We start from the raw sequence: 12,620 nt of genomic DNA, 5'->3' as shown, positions 1-12,620 counted from the left end.
GAGGGAGACAGTGGTTGGAGTCCCCTCGATGTGTTTGTAAAAGAACCAAGATGAACAAGTCATGGCTCTCAGAGGACTTTTTTTCCCCTGGGTCATCCAGGGGAGGTGAAAGGCACGCGTATTTTTGAGAGTGCTTCATGCCAAGCATCTTTTTCTTTTTCAAAAGGGGGATCAAGTGATGCCAGTCAAGTGGGGTGTGTGTTGCCCAATTAGTGGATACGAGGGAGACTGTGGTTGGAGTCCCCTCGCTGTGTTTGTAAAAAAACCAAGATGAACAAGTCATGGCTCTCAGAGGACTTTTCTTCCTCTGGGTCATCCAGGGGAGGTGAAAGGCATGCGTATTTTTGAGAGTGCTTCATGCCAAGCATCTTTTTCTTTTTCAAAAGGGGGATCAAGTGATGCCAGTCAAGTGGGTTGTGTGTGGCCCAATTAGTGGATACGAGGGAGACTGTGGTTGGAGTCCCCTCGCTGTGTTTGTAAAAGAACCAAGAGGAACAAGTCATGGCTCTCAGAGGACTTTTCTTCCCCTGGGTCATCCAGGGGAGGTGAAAGGCGCGCGTATTTTTGAGAGTGCTTCATTTAAAGCATCTTTTTCTTTTTCAAAAGGGGGGTCAACTGATGCCAGTCAAGTGGTGTGTGTGTGGCCCAATTTTTGGAAAAAAGGGAGACTCCGCTTGGAGTAACCCTTGCTTGCTGTGTTTTTTAAAAGGAGCCAAGATGAACAAGTCATGGTTCAGCAAAGACTTTTCTACCTACCCCAGTGTCATCCTGGGGACGGTTAAGTATGGCGTATTTTTGAATGTGCTTGATACAAATCTAGCTGTGAAGTGTACAACTGGGACACAAGTGCTGCCACTGAAGGGGTGGGTGTGTGTGTGGCCCAATTTTTGGAAAAAAGGAAGACTCCGCTTGGAGTCACCTTGCGGTGTTTTACATGATTTTAGAAGGGCGTGCCATGCCTATATCTGTGTCTCCTCCTCTTTTTCCTTGTCCAGCTCTTTTGTTTTCGCATGAGTATTTGTCCTTGTCACTTTCCCATGTGTTTGTGTTGTGTTGTGAGTTGTTTGTCACGTTTTGGACACCTTTGAGGGTGTTTTCTAGGTGTTTTTATGTGTTTGTGATTGCCTGCCATTGTTTCCTATGCGGTTCGAGTTCGGTTTGTCGAACATTTGCCGAACCGAACTCGAACAAGACGTCCGTTCGGCTAACCGAATTCGAGCCGAACCATGCCCGGTTCGCTCATCTTTATTCGAGAGTAGAGATGTGTGGCGCCCCAGGACCTGGTCGCCACAACAGCATTGCCCTCCCAAAGGGTTAATGCTGAGCCTGGAGGTAATGGGGAGGTCCATTGGCCAGCAAGTTTAACACCCAACGCAGTTCTCCCTCCGGCCAGCAGGGGGAGCTCTGAACCTGGGATTCCAGGGAGCATCCCTTAAGTCTGGTCTGAGGGAGGAAGTAGTGTCAGTCTGTAGAGAGCAGTAGAAGTGAACAGACGCAGAGTGAGCTGTCCTGTGAATCTGGGGCCTAGAGCTAGAGTAGCTTGGCCCAGAGAAGCAGGGGTAGCTGAGAGGCAGCGGAGAGACTCGGACATCGGAGTCTGTGGCCACCAGGGCTTAAACATACTCCCTGGTAGCCGAATCCGAAGGGCAGGAGAGCTGCAAGCACCTGGCCCAAAACCATCCCAAAAGTACAGCTGCAGCATCAAGGCCGGTGTGGATTCCAGCAGAGAAGCACCAGAGAGAGAGCCTGCGCAGCCTGCTACAGAGGGAAAGGGACGCACCATCAGTCCCAGCAGCACAGAGGGCCATTGCTGGATTCAGAGAAGCAGGGTCCTATCGTAACAAAGCAAAGTACAGGAGTAGGCCTCATACTCAGCTGGCCAGAGAGATCACCCCAAGTACTTCCAGGCCGACCGGATCCCCATCACCACCTGTAACGGTCTCCCAGGACTGGACTGTTTCCAAAGTAAAGAGGAAAAGGTAAAGAGACTGTTGTTTATGCCTGGTTCTTTCATCGCCTGTCGGCCCTGCACCGTGTTAGCCACACAACCTCATAGACTTCCACGAGCACTAACAGTGTCCCCTCGGCTCCGCTCCACCTGTGGGGAGCAGTACCACCATTGCTGCCATAACATCACCCCGGAGGCCTCACACAGCAGCGGCGGCTTAATAGCCGCAGACCACAGGTGGCGTCACGAACACAACCATTAATAAGCAAGCCACATATTCTACTGACACCCACCAGGGCCACGGAGCCGGGCCCAGCCACCACTGACCACCACTGGACTAATCCGGCCCGGCACCGGGTGTCCCATAGCCCTGGGGTGGGCGAGTCAACTTGGCGTCACGAACAGGATTTCGTGCCCGGTCCCACCGGGTACTGTGAGCCTGCAGAAACTGTGCCTAAAAGACTGTGTGACTGTTTAAAAAAACTGCCGCCGCCATTAGCCCCGCTGAGCGCAGGAAGAAGGGGGGCGTGCCTGACAAAGAGCGCGAAGGAAGCGCGCCATCAGAGCAGAGCGCTGTTAACCCCGCGCGACCCAGAAGGGAATTTGAAAAGTGAACGGAGCCTGGTAAGGTTCACTAAGGGGGAGGAAGATGTCCGACTCGGAGGGAGGGCAGGTGGCTGCCATAGCCCGAGACGCCGCAGCACCAGCCGAAGCAATCCCAGTCGCCGTCGCCCCAGCCCCCGCTGTAGCGCCGGTAATGCCGATCACGATGCCGTACATCCCGGGAGCGGAGTGGCTGCCGCAGTACTCCGGGGAGTCCCATACCTTGAGCGACTTCAGAGAAAGCCTGCACAGCTTGTTCCGGGTGTATCCTCTGACTGAGAGCCAGAAGGTGGGCATATTAATGGGGCAGCTAGCCGGCGCGGCCCAGCGTGAAGTGAAGTCCTGGCCTGATACAGATAAAGGGACAGCAACCCAGATACTGGCCAAGCTAAAGAGTACTTTTGACACCCGCACCGCAGCAGAAATAAAGATGAGATTCTTTGGGTGCAAACAACGGGCCACAGACAGCATAAGGGACTATGCCTTAAACTTGCAGGAGGCCCTGAAAGCAGTTAAACAGGTGGACCCAGAGAGTGTACGTGAGGAACACAAACTCCTAACTGAGGAGTTCATAGAGGGGCTCCTGTCAGATGCCCACAGGACCCAGCTGCGTATCATGGTCCTGCAGAACCCTGCTCTGGACTTTGCAAAGTTTAAGGACCAGGCCATCCGGGTACTGAGAGAATCTACACCGAATGACCCAGTATCCCTCCGGCCTCTTGCTATCACGTACCCTGGGGTGGTGCCTGCAACACCAGCTGCTGCAGGGGCCGAGGCGCAGTCCCTGGAAAAGGATCCCACTGCAGAGCTCAGACAGCAGGTCCGGGAGCTGACCAAAACTGTAGCTGCCCTTGCCAAGACCATGCAGTCTCTACAAGTGACCCCATCACCTGCAAGAATCGAGTTGGCCTCCAGCCCAGATGACGTCCCATGGATGCGACAGAGGAGGATTCCGCCGACCCGAGGCAGAGACACAGACCGGTATGATTCAACGGGACAACCGATCTGCCGCCGCTGCAGCCAGGCGGGCCACCTTGCACGACACTGTCCTTTAAATGGGCCGAGCCTGGACCCCCAGGTGTAAGGAAGCCCGGCTCAACCCCCAGCCGCAGCAAGTATGTGGGAGGACGATCGGTCCTTCCTATTGTGCTGGATGGGATCCCTTTGAATGCTCTCCTGGATACGGGGTCCCAGGTAACAACCATCCCCTATAAACTGTACAAAAGATATTGGGCTGATTCAGACATTGACCATGGCCCAGATGATGATTTAACAATTGTGGCCAGTAATGGTCAGCCCTTGCCTCAAATTGGGTACAAAGAAGTATCCATTAAAGTGGGGCGGGTAGAATTGCCATGTCAGGGGATGATAATTGTAGATATTGATCGCAAAGAATCTGACCCACTGCTAACCATTGGTACAAATGTGATAGAAAATTGTATTGCCGAAGTGATAATTTTGTTGCAACAGGCGTCTTAAACTGCCAGCTCCGGGCAGCAGCGTGCCCTACAGAGGGAGATTCGAGCCCTGATGAGGAGGCAGCAGGTAGAGCTGGCCAGAGGAGAAATTGGCAGTGTGAGGGTAAGTGACCCCCTCCCCATTGCAATACCCCCAAGAAGTGAAATGTTGATATGGTGTCGGGCAGCAATAGGCCTCAAGGGTCAGGACTACCATGCCTTGGTAGAACCGGTGTATTCAGACAGTAGGCCTGGAGTCCTGATAGCCAGAGGGGTAGCAGACGTCCGCAAGGGGAGAGTGCCCATCCGTGTCCTGAATTGTGGGGAGGAGGAAGCCAAATTGCCCCGGTACGCCACTGTAGCAAAACTGTACACTGTCAGCAACAATACCATCAAAGCAGTGGAACCCTTGATCCCGTCCGACCAGGCGGAAGACAATGGCTCCAAGGGGCAGCTGGAAGACTGGTGCCAAAAATTACATGTGGGCACCGACTCCACCCCCTCACACCAAAAGCATGGGGTTTACCGGGTGGTACAGGAGTACGAGCGGGTCTTCAGCAAACACCCCCTAGATTTTGGGCAGGTGAAAGGGGTTAAACATCAAATCCCCACGGGTGATCATCATCCCATTAAAGAGAGATACCGCCCTGTACCCCCCGCACAGTATCAGCGTGCCAAAGAAATGTTACGGGAAATGAAGGAGGCTGGGGTTATCAGAGATAGTTGTAGCCCCTGGGCAGCTCCACTAGTGCTCGTAAAGAAGAAAGATGGTACAATGAGAATGTGTGTAGATTACAGGCAAATTAACCGCATTACACATAAAGATGCTTATCCACTGCCCAGAATAGAGGAGTCACTAACAGCCTTAAAGTCAGCTAACTATTTCTCCACCTTGGATCACACCAGTGGGTATTGGCAGGTTCCCATGGCAGAGGCGGACAGGGAGAAGACTGCATTCACGACACCAATGGGCCTCTGTGAGTTCAACTGTATGCCATTCGGGCTCTGCAATGCCCCAGGGACATTCCAAAGGTTGATGGAGTGCTGCTTGGGCCACCACAACTTTGAAACCGTGCTGTTGTACCTGGATGACGTCATAGTCTACTCCAAGACTTATGAAGACAACCTGAGGCACTTAGCAGAAGTGTTTGAGTCCTTGTCGAAATATGGCCTGAAGATAAAGCCATCCAAATATCACCTCTTGAAGCCAAAGGTACAGTACCTGGGTCATGTGGTCAGCGTAGAAGGTGTGGCACCTGATCCGGAGAAAGTCACCGTAATCAAGGACTGGCCAAGACCCACCACGGTGAAGGAGGTGCGGCAGTTCCTTGGGCTGGTGGGCTACTACCGAAGGTTCATTGATGGTTTCACCAAGATAGCAGCGCCCCTTCAAGATCTCCTGGTGGGCCAGCCAACGCAGGCTAAGAAGCAGAGCCCTCCATTTGAATGGAGCAGCCAACTAGAAACATCCTTTGCCCGGCTGAAAGGGGCTCTCACGGGAGAAGAAATTCTGGCCTACCCTGACTACAGCCAGCCGTTTGTACTGTATACAGACGCCAGCAACGTGGGGCTGGGGGCAGTTCTGTCCCAGGTGCAGGGAGGCAGAGAGAGGGTGATAGCGTACACCAGTAGGAAGCTTCGGCCCACAGAAAGGAATCCAGAAAACTACAGTTCCTTCAAGCTGGAGTTCCTCGCTATTGTTTGGGCAGTGACTGAATGCTTCAAGCACTATCTGGCATCGGCCAAGTTCACCATCTTCACGGACAACAATCCGTTGACACACCTGGCAATAGCCAAGTTAGGTGCGTTGGAACAGCGATGGATGGCCCGGCTGTCTAACTTTGACTTTACCATCAAGTATCGGGCTGGCAAGAAGAATAACAATGCTGATGCGCTGTCCAGAATGCCTCACTTACCCGAATCTGGAGAAGACCTGGATGAACTCGAAGAGATAGAGTTACTGGCTTTCCATCACCAAGGTGTTTCCCAGTGTGAGCATGCTGTAGGAGTGAAGCGCTCGAGCCAGCACGAGGTCTCGGTCAACCCATTACTCCACCATAATTGGGAAGAGACACAGAACGGTGACCCGGCCGTGCGATTGGTCAAAGAAAAGCTAGCACAAGCTGAGACTCATCTTGGCCCAGATGCTCCAGAAGAAGCCCAGCAGTTGTGGAAGGAGAGGGGACGACTGTTCACCTACCAAGGCAAGCTCTTCAAGAGATATGTCAACTGGCGAACGAATGAACTTGTCTGGCAGATAGTGGTCCCGCAGAGGGATGCTCCAATGGTCCTAGCACCTTATCATGATAACGCAGGACACTTCGGGTGGAAGAAGTTGGAGACCCTACTCCGTGATCGGTTCTACTGGGTGCACATGAGAAAGACAGTCGAGAAGTGGTGCCGAGACTGTGGTCCGTGTAACCTGAGGCGGAAAGATGATGCCAGCCAGAGGTCTCCCCTACAGCCAATTGTCACGAAGCAGCCCCTGGAGTTGGTGGCCCTGGACCACGTGAAGTTAACACCAAGCCGGTCAGGCTATGTGTACGCCCTCACCATTGTGGACCATTACTCTCGTTTCCTGGTAGTAGTGCCCGTGAAGGACCAGACAGCCAGAACAGCAGCGAGAGCGTTTCAGGCCTACTTTTGTCGACCTCACGGTTACCCTGAAAGGGTACTGACTGATCAAGGTCCTGCATTCGAGGCAGAAGTGTTCCAAGAGTTCTGTAACATGTACGGTTGTAAGAAAATCAGAACCACACCGTACCACCCCCAAACCAATGGATTGTGCGAGAAGATGAACCATGTGGTTATTGATATGCTCAAGACTCTACCTTTGGAAGAAAGAAACCAATGGCCAGAAAAGTTACCAGATCTGGTAGACTTGTACAACCATATGCCGGTAAATTCGACCAACTGCAGCCCTGCTTACCTGATGCGAGCCAGACCTGGCAAGTTACCTGTAGACTTTGAGATGGGGACTGTGTCACCTGAGGCGGTTCAGGAAATAGAGGATTGGGATACAGAGCGGCAGCAGCGGTACCGTAAGGTCCAAGAATGCGTAGAGAGGAGCCTGTCTCAAGCAAGAACGGGTCAAGAGCAGCATTACAATCAAACAGCCCCAGCAACTCCCTTAGCACCTGGAGAACAAGTCCTCAAGAAGAAGCGGAGGACGCATAAATTGGATGATCAGTGGGAGAACGAGCCCTACACCATTATCCCCTCCAACTTTGACAATAGTAAGGTATGCCTCATAAGTAAGGATGAAGGCAGGACCTATCAAGCAGTTTCTCGGGACCGCCTGAAAACGTGCCCTGAACGGTGCAGAACCCAAAAAGAAGTAGAAGAAGTACAAGAAAGTCCCCAAAGTCAAGAAAAAGAGGAAGAGATGATCCAAACCATCCTTGGAAAATTCCCCAAAATTTGGACCCGAATAAACAATGCCATAGTGGTACCAGTCTTGACGTTCCCGCAGTTGGTCGAGCCAGAAACAGAAGAGGATCCAGATCCACCTAAAGAACCGTCCGCTCCAACACGAGATGACACGCCAGCAGTGGAACAGGAGGTTCAACCCCCTGCCAGTGGTGAACCTGCCGTACCCTTGGCGAATCTGAGATCCCGTAGGCAACCGACATGTATCCCTGTCAGGGTTAGGCCTACCAATCACACGGGGGGGGGCAGACACTCCAAGTAGTCAGGGACAAACCCCAGAGCTAAGCCGGTCCCAACGTAGCACTCGGGCACAGCCCCCTCCAAGGTATAGAACATAGAAAGTAAAATACCTAACAGAATGTAAATAGTTATGTGAAATGTCTGTCATGTTGTGTAAAAAATGCTTTTTGTCTTAGGTGATTAAGTAAATGGACAATTGGGTCACTGGACTATGGGTGGCCAACACCTAAATTGTTCATAGTTAGCACCAGTGTGCTCAACACCCCTGAAGAAAAACCCGTCCGGCGTGCATAGAGTGGGGTCATCAATGCTCTGACGCACGCCCAGAGCCTACGTTGGGGGTTTGATCGCGGCGGGTCCCCCATGGAGCAGTGTAATGGACACCCGGAAGGGAGCCACACTGGACTCTTATAGTAGTGTTTAAGTTTGTAACGTTTAAGTAATGCGCCTCCCATAATGGGATGAAATGTTGTAACATGTTATGTTTTGTTTCCACAGTCCGGGAGTACTGAATTTAACTAAGGGGGAGTGTGGCGCCCCAGGACCTGGTCGCCACAACAGCATTGCCCTCCCAAAGGGTTAATGCTGATCCTGGAGGTAATGGGGAGGTCCATTGGCCAGCAAGTTTAACACCCAACGCAGTTCTCCCTCCGGCCAGCAGGGGGAGCTCTGAACCTGGGATTCCAGGGAGCATCACTTTAGTCTGGTCTGAGGGAGGAAGTAGTGTCAGTCTGTAGAGAGCAGTAGAAGTGAACAGACGCAGAGTGAGCTGTCCTGTGAATCTGGGGCCTAGAGCTAGAGTAGCTTGGCCCAGAGAAGCAGGAGTAGCTGAGAGGCAGCGGAGAGACTCGGACATCGGAGTCTGTGGCCACCAGGGCTTAAACATACTCCCTGGTAGCCGAATCCGAAGGGCAGGAGAGCTGCCAAGGACCTGGCCCAAAACCATCCCAAAAGTACAGCTGCAGCATCAAGGCCGGTGTGGATTCCAGCAGATAAGCACCAGAGAGAGAGCCTGCGCAGCCTGCTACAGAGGGAAAGGGACGCACCATCAGTCCCAGCAGCACAGAGGGCCATTGCTGGATTCAGAGAAGCAGGGTCCTATCGTAACAAAGCAAAGTACAGGAGTAGGCCTCATACTCAGCTGGCCAGAGAGATCACCCCAAGTACTTCCAGGCCGACCGGATCCCCATCACCACCTGTAACGGTCTCCCAGGACTGGACTGTTTCCAAAGTAAAGAGGAAAAGGTAAAGAGACTGTTGTTTATGCCTGGTTCTTTCATCGCCTGTCGGCCCTGCACCGTGTTAGCCACACAACCTCATAGACTTCCATGAGCACTAACAGTGTCCCCGGGGCTCCGCTCCACCTGTGGGGAGCAGTACCACCATTGCTGCCATAAAATCACCCCGGAGGCCTCACACAGCAGCGGCGGCTTAATAGCCGCAGACCACAGGTGGCGTCACGAACACAACCATTAATAAGCAAGCCACATATTCTACTGACACCCACCAGGGCCACGGAGCCGGGCCCAGCCACCACTGACCACCACTGGACTAATCCGGCCCGGCACCGGGTGTCCCATAGCCCTGGCGTGGGCGAGTCAGATGAGCGAACCGGTCGTGGTTCGGCTCGAGTTCGGTTCGTCGAACGGAGGTCCCGTTCGAGTTCAGTTCGTCGCACGTTCGACGAACCGAACTCGAACCACATAGGAAACAATGGCAGGCATTCACAAACACATAAAAACACCTAGAAAATACCCTCAAAGGTGTCCAAAAGGTGACAAACAACTCACAACACAAACACATGGGAAAGTGACAAGGATATATACTCATGCGAAAACAAAAGAGCTGGACAAAGAAAAAGAGGAGGAGACACAGATATATGAGTATATGCAAGAAAACGTCGATGCCATTATTGTGCAACTTGAGCCCTGCTCATTTTAGGCTTCCAATCTGGATAAATTGCCTGAGCTTGCCACGTACGCCTTGGGGATCTTGTCGTGTCCTGCAGCCAGCGTTCTCTCGGAACCTGTCTTCAGTGCTGCTGGGGGTCTGCTGGCAGATAAGCACACGTGTCTGTCCACTGATAATGTGGACATGGCTCTCAGAGGACTTTTCTTCCCCTGGGTCAGCCAGGGGAGGCGAAAGGCACGCGTATTTTTGAGAGTGCTTCATGCAAAGCATCTGTTTCATTTTGAAAAGGGGGATCAAGTGATGCCAGTCAAGTGGGGTGTGTGTGGCCCAATTAGTTGAAACGAGGGAGACTGTGGTTGGAGTCCCCTCGCTGTGTTTGTAAAAGAACCAAGATGAACAAGTCATGGCTCTCAGAGGACTTTTCTTCCCCTGGGTCATCCAGGGGAGGTGAAAGGCATGCGTATTTTTGAGAGTGCTTCATGCCAAGCATCTTTTTTTTTTTCAAAAGGGGGGTCAACTGATGCCAGTCAAGTGGGGTGTGTGTGGCCCAATTAGTGGAAACGAGGGGGACAGTGGTTGGAGTCCCCTCGCTGTGTTTGTAAAAGAACCAAGATGAACAAGTCATGGCTCTCAGAGGACTTTTCTTCCCCTGGGTCATCCATGGGAGGTGAAAGGCACGCGTATTTTTGAGAGTGCTTCATGCCAAGCATCTTTTTCTTTTTAAAAAGGGGGATCAAGTGATGCCAGTCATGTGGGTTGTGTGTGGCCCAATTAGTGGATATGAGGGAGACTGTGGTTGGAGTCCCCTCGCTGTGTTTGTAAAAGAACCAAGATGAACAAGTCATGGCTCTCAGAGGACTTTTCTTCCCCTGGGTCATCCAGGGGAGGTGAAAGGCACGCGTATTTTTGAGAGTGCTTCATGCCAAGCATCTTTTTCTTTTTCAAAAGGGGGGTCAACTGATGCCAGTCAAGTGGGTTGTGTGTGGCCCAATTAGTGGATACGAGGGAGACTGTGGTTGGAGTCCCCTCGCTGTGTTTGTAAAAGAACCAAGATGAACAAGTCATGGCTCTCAGAGGACTTTTCTTCCCCTGGGTCATCCAGGGGAGGTGAAAGGCGCACGTATTTTTGAGAGTGCTTCATTTAAAGCATCTTTTTCTTTTTCAAAAGGGGGGTCAACTGATGCCAGTCAAGTGGTGTGTGTGTGGCCCAATTTTTGGAAAAAAGGGAGACTCCGCTTGGAATAACCCTTGCTTGCTGTGTTTTTTAAAAGGAGCCAAGATGAACAAGTCATGGTTCAGCAAAGACTTTTCTACCTACCCCGGTGTCATCTGGGGACGGTTAAGTATGGCGTATTTTTGAATGTGCTTGATACAAATCTAGCTGTGAAGTGTACAACTGGGGCACAAGTGCTGCCACTGAAGGGGTGGGTGTGTGTGTGGCCCAATTTTTGGAAAAAAGGAAGACTCCGCTTGGAGTCACCTTGCGGTGTTTTACATGATTTTAGAAGGGCGTGCCATGCCTATATCTGTGTCTCCTCCTATTTTTCCTTGTCCAGCTCTTTTGTTTTCGCATGAGTATTTGTCCTTGTCACTTTCCCATGTGTTTGTGTTGTGTTGTGAGTTGTTTGTCACCTTTTGGACACCTTTGAGGGTGTTTTCTAGGTGTTTTTATGTGTTTGTGATTGCCTGCCATTGTTTCCTATGCGGTTCGAGTTCGGTTCGTCGAACATTTGCCGAACCCAACTCGAACAAGACGTCCGTTCGGCTAACCGAATTCGAGCCGAACCGTGCCCGGTTCGCTCATCTCTATTCGAGAGTAGAGATGAGCGAACCGGTCGTGGTTCGGCTCGAGTTCGGTTCGTCGAACGGAGGTCCCGCTCGAGTTCAGTTCGTCGCACATTCGACGAACCACATAGGAAACAATGGCAGGCATTCACAAACACATAAAAACACCTAGAAAATACCCTCAAAGGTGTCCAAAAGGTGACAAACAACTCACAACACAACACAAACATATGGGAAAGTGACAAGGATATATACTCATGCGAAAACAAAAGAGCTGGACAAAAAAAAAGAGGAGGAGACACAGATATATGAGTATATGCAAGAAAACGTCGATGCCATTATTGTGCAACTTGAGCCCTGCTCATTTTAGGCTTCCAATCTGGATAAATTGCCTGAGCTTGCCACGTACGCCTTGGGGATCTTGTCATGTCCTGCAGCCAGCGTTTTATCGGAACCTGTCTTCAGTGCTGCTGGGGGTCTGCTGGCAGATAAGCACACGTGTCTGTCCACTGACAATGTGGACATGGCTCTCAGAGAACTTTTCTTCCACTGGGTCAGCCAGGGGAGGCGAAAGGCACACGTATTTTTGAGAGTGCTTCATGCAAAGCATCTGTTTCATTTTGAAAAGGGGGATCAAGTGATGCCAGTCAAGTGGGGTGTGTGTGGCCCAATTAGTTGAAACGAGGGAGACTGTGGTTGGAGTCCCCTCGCTGTGTTTGTAAAAGAACCAAGATGAACAAGTCATGGCTCTCAGAGGACTTTTCTTCCCCTGGGTCATCCAGGGGAGGTTAAAGGCATGCGTATTTTTGAGAATTCTTCATGCCAAGCATCTTTTTTTTTTTCAAAAGGGGGGTCAACTGATGCCAGTCAAGTGGGGTGTGTGTGGCCCAATTACTGGAAACGAGGGAGACAGTGGTTGGAGTCCCCTCGCTGTGTTTGTAAAAGAACCAAGATGAACAAGTCATGGCTCTCAGAGGACTTTTCTTCCCCTGGGTCATCCAGGGGAGGTGAAAGGCACGCGTATTTTTGAGAGTGCTTCATGCCAAGCATCTTTTTCTTTTTCAAAAGGGGGGTCAACTGATGCCAGTCAAGTGGGGTGTGTGTGGCCCAATTAGTGGAAACGAGGGAGACAGTGGTTGGAGTCCCCTCGCTGTGTTTGTAAAAGAACCAAGATGAACAAGTCATGGCTCTCAGAGGACTTTTCTTCCCCTGGGTCATCCAGGGGAGGTGAAAGGCAAGCGTATTTT

This window comes from Anomaloglossus baeobatrachus, chromosome 1 (genome assembly GCF_048569485.1).
Source record: "Anomaloglossus baeobatrachus isolate aAnoBae1 chromosome 1, aAnoBae1.hap1, whole genome shotgun sequence".
Lineage (NCBI taxonomy): Eukaryota > Metazoa > Chordata > Amphibia > Anura > Aromobatidae > Anomaloglossus > Anomaloglossus baeobatrachus.
Note: the sequence above shows the minus strand (reverse complement) of the source record.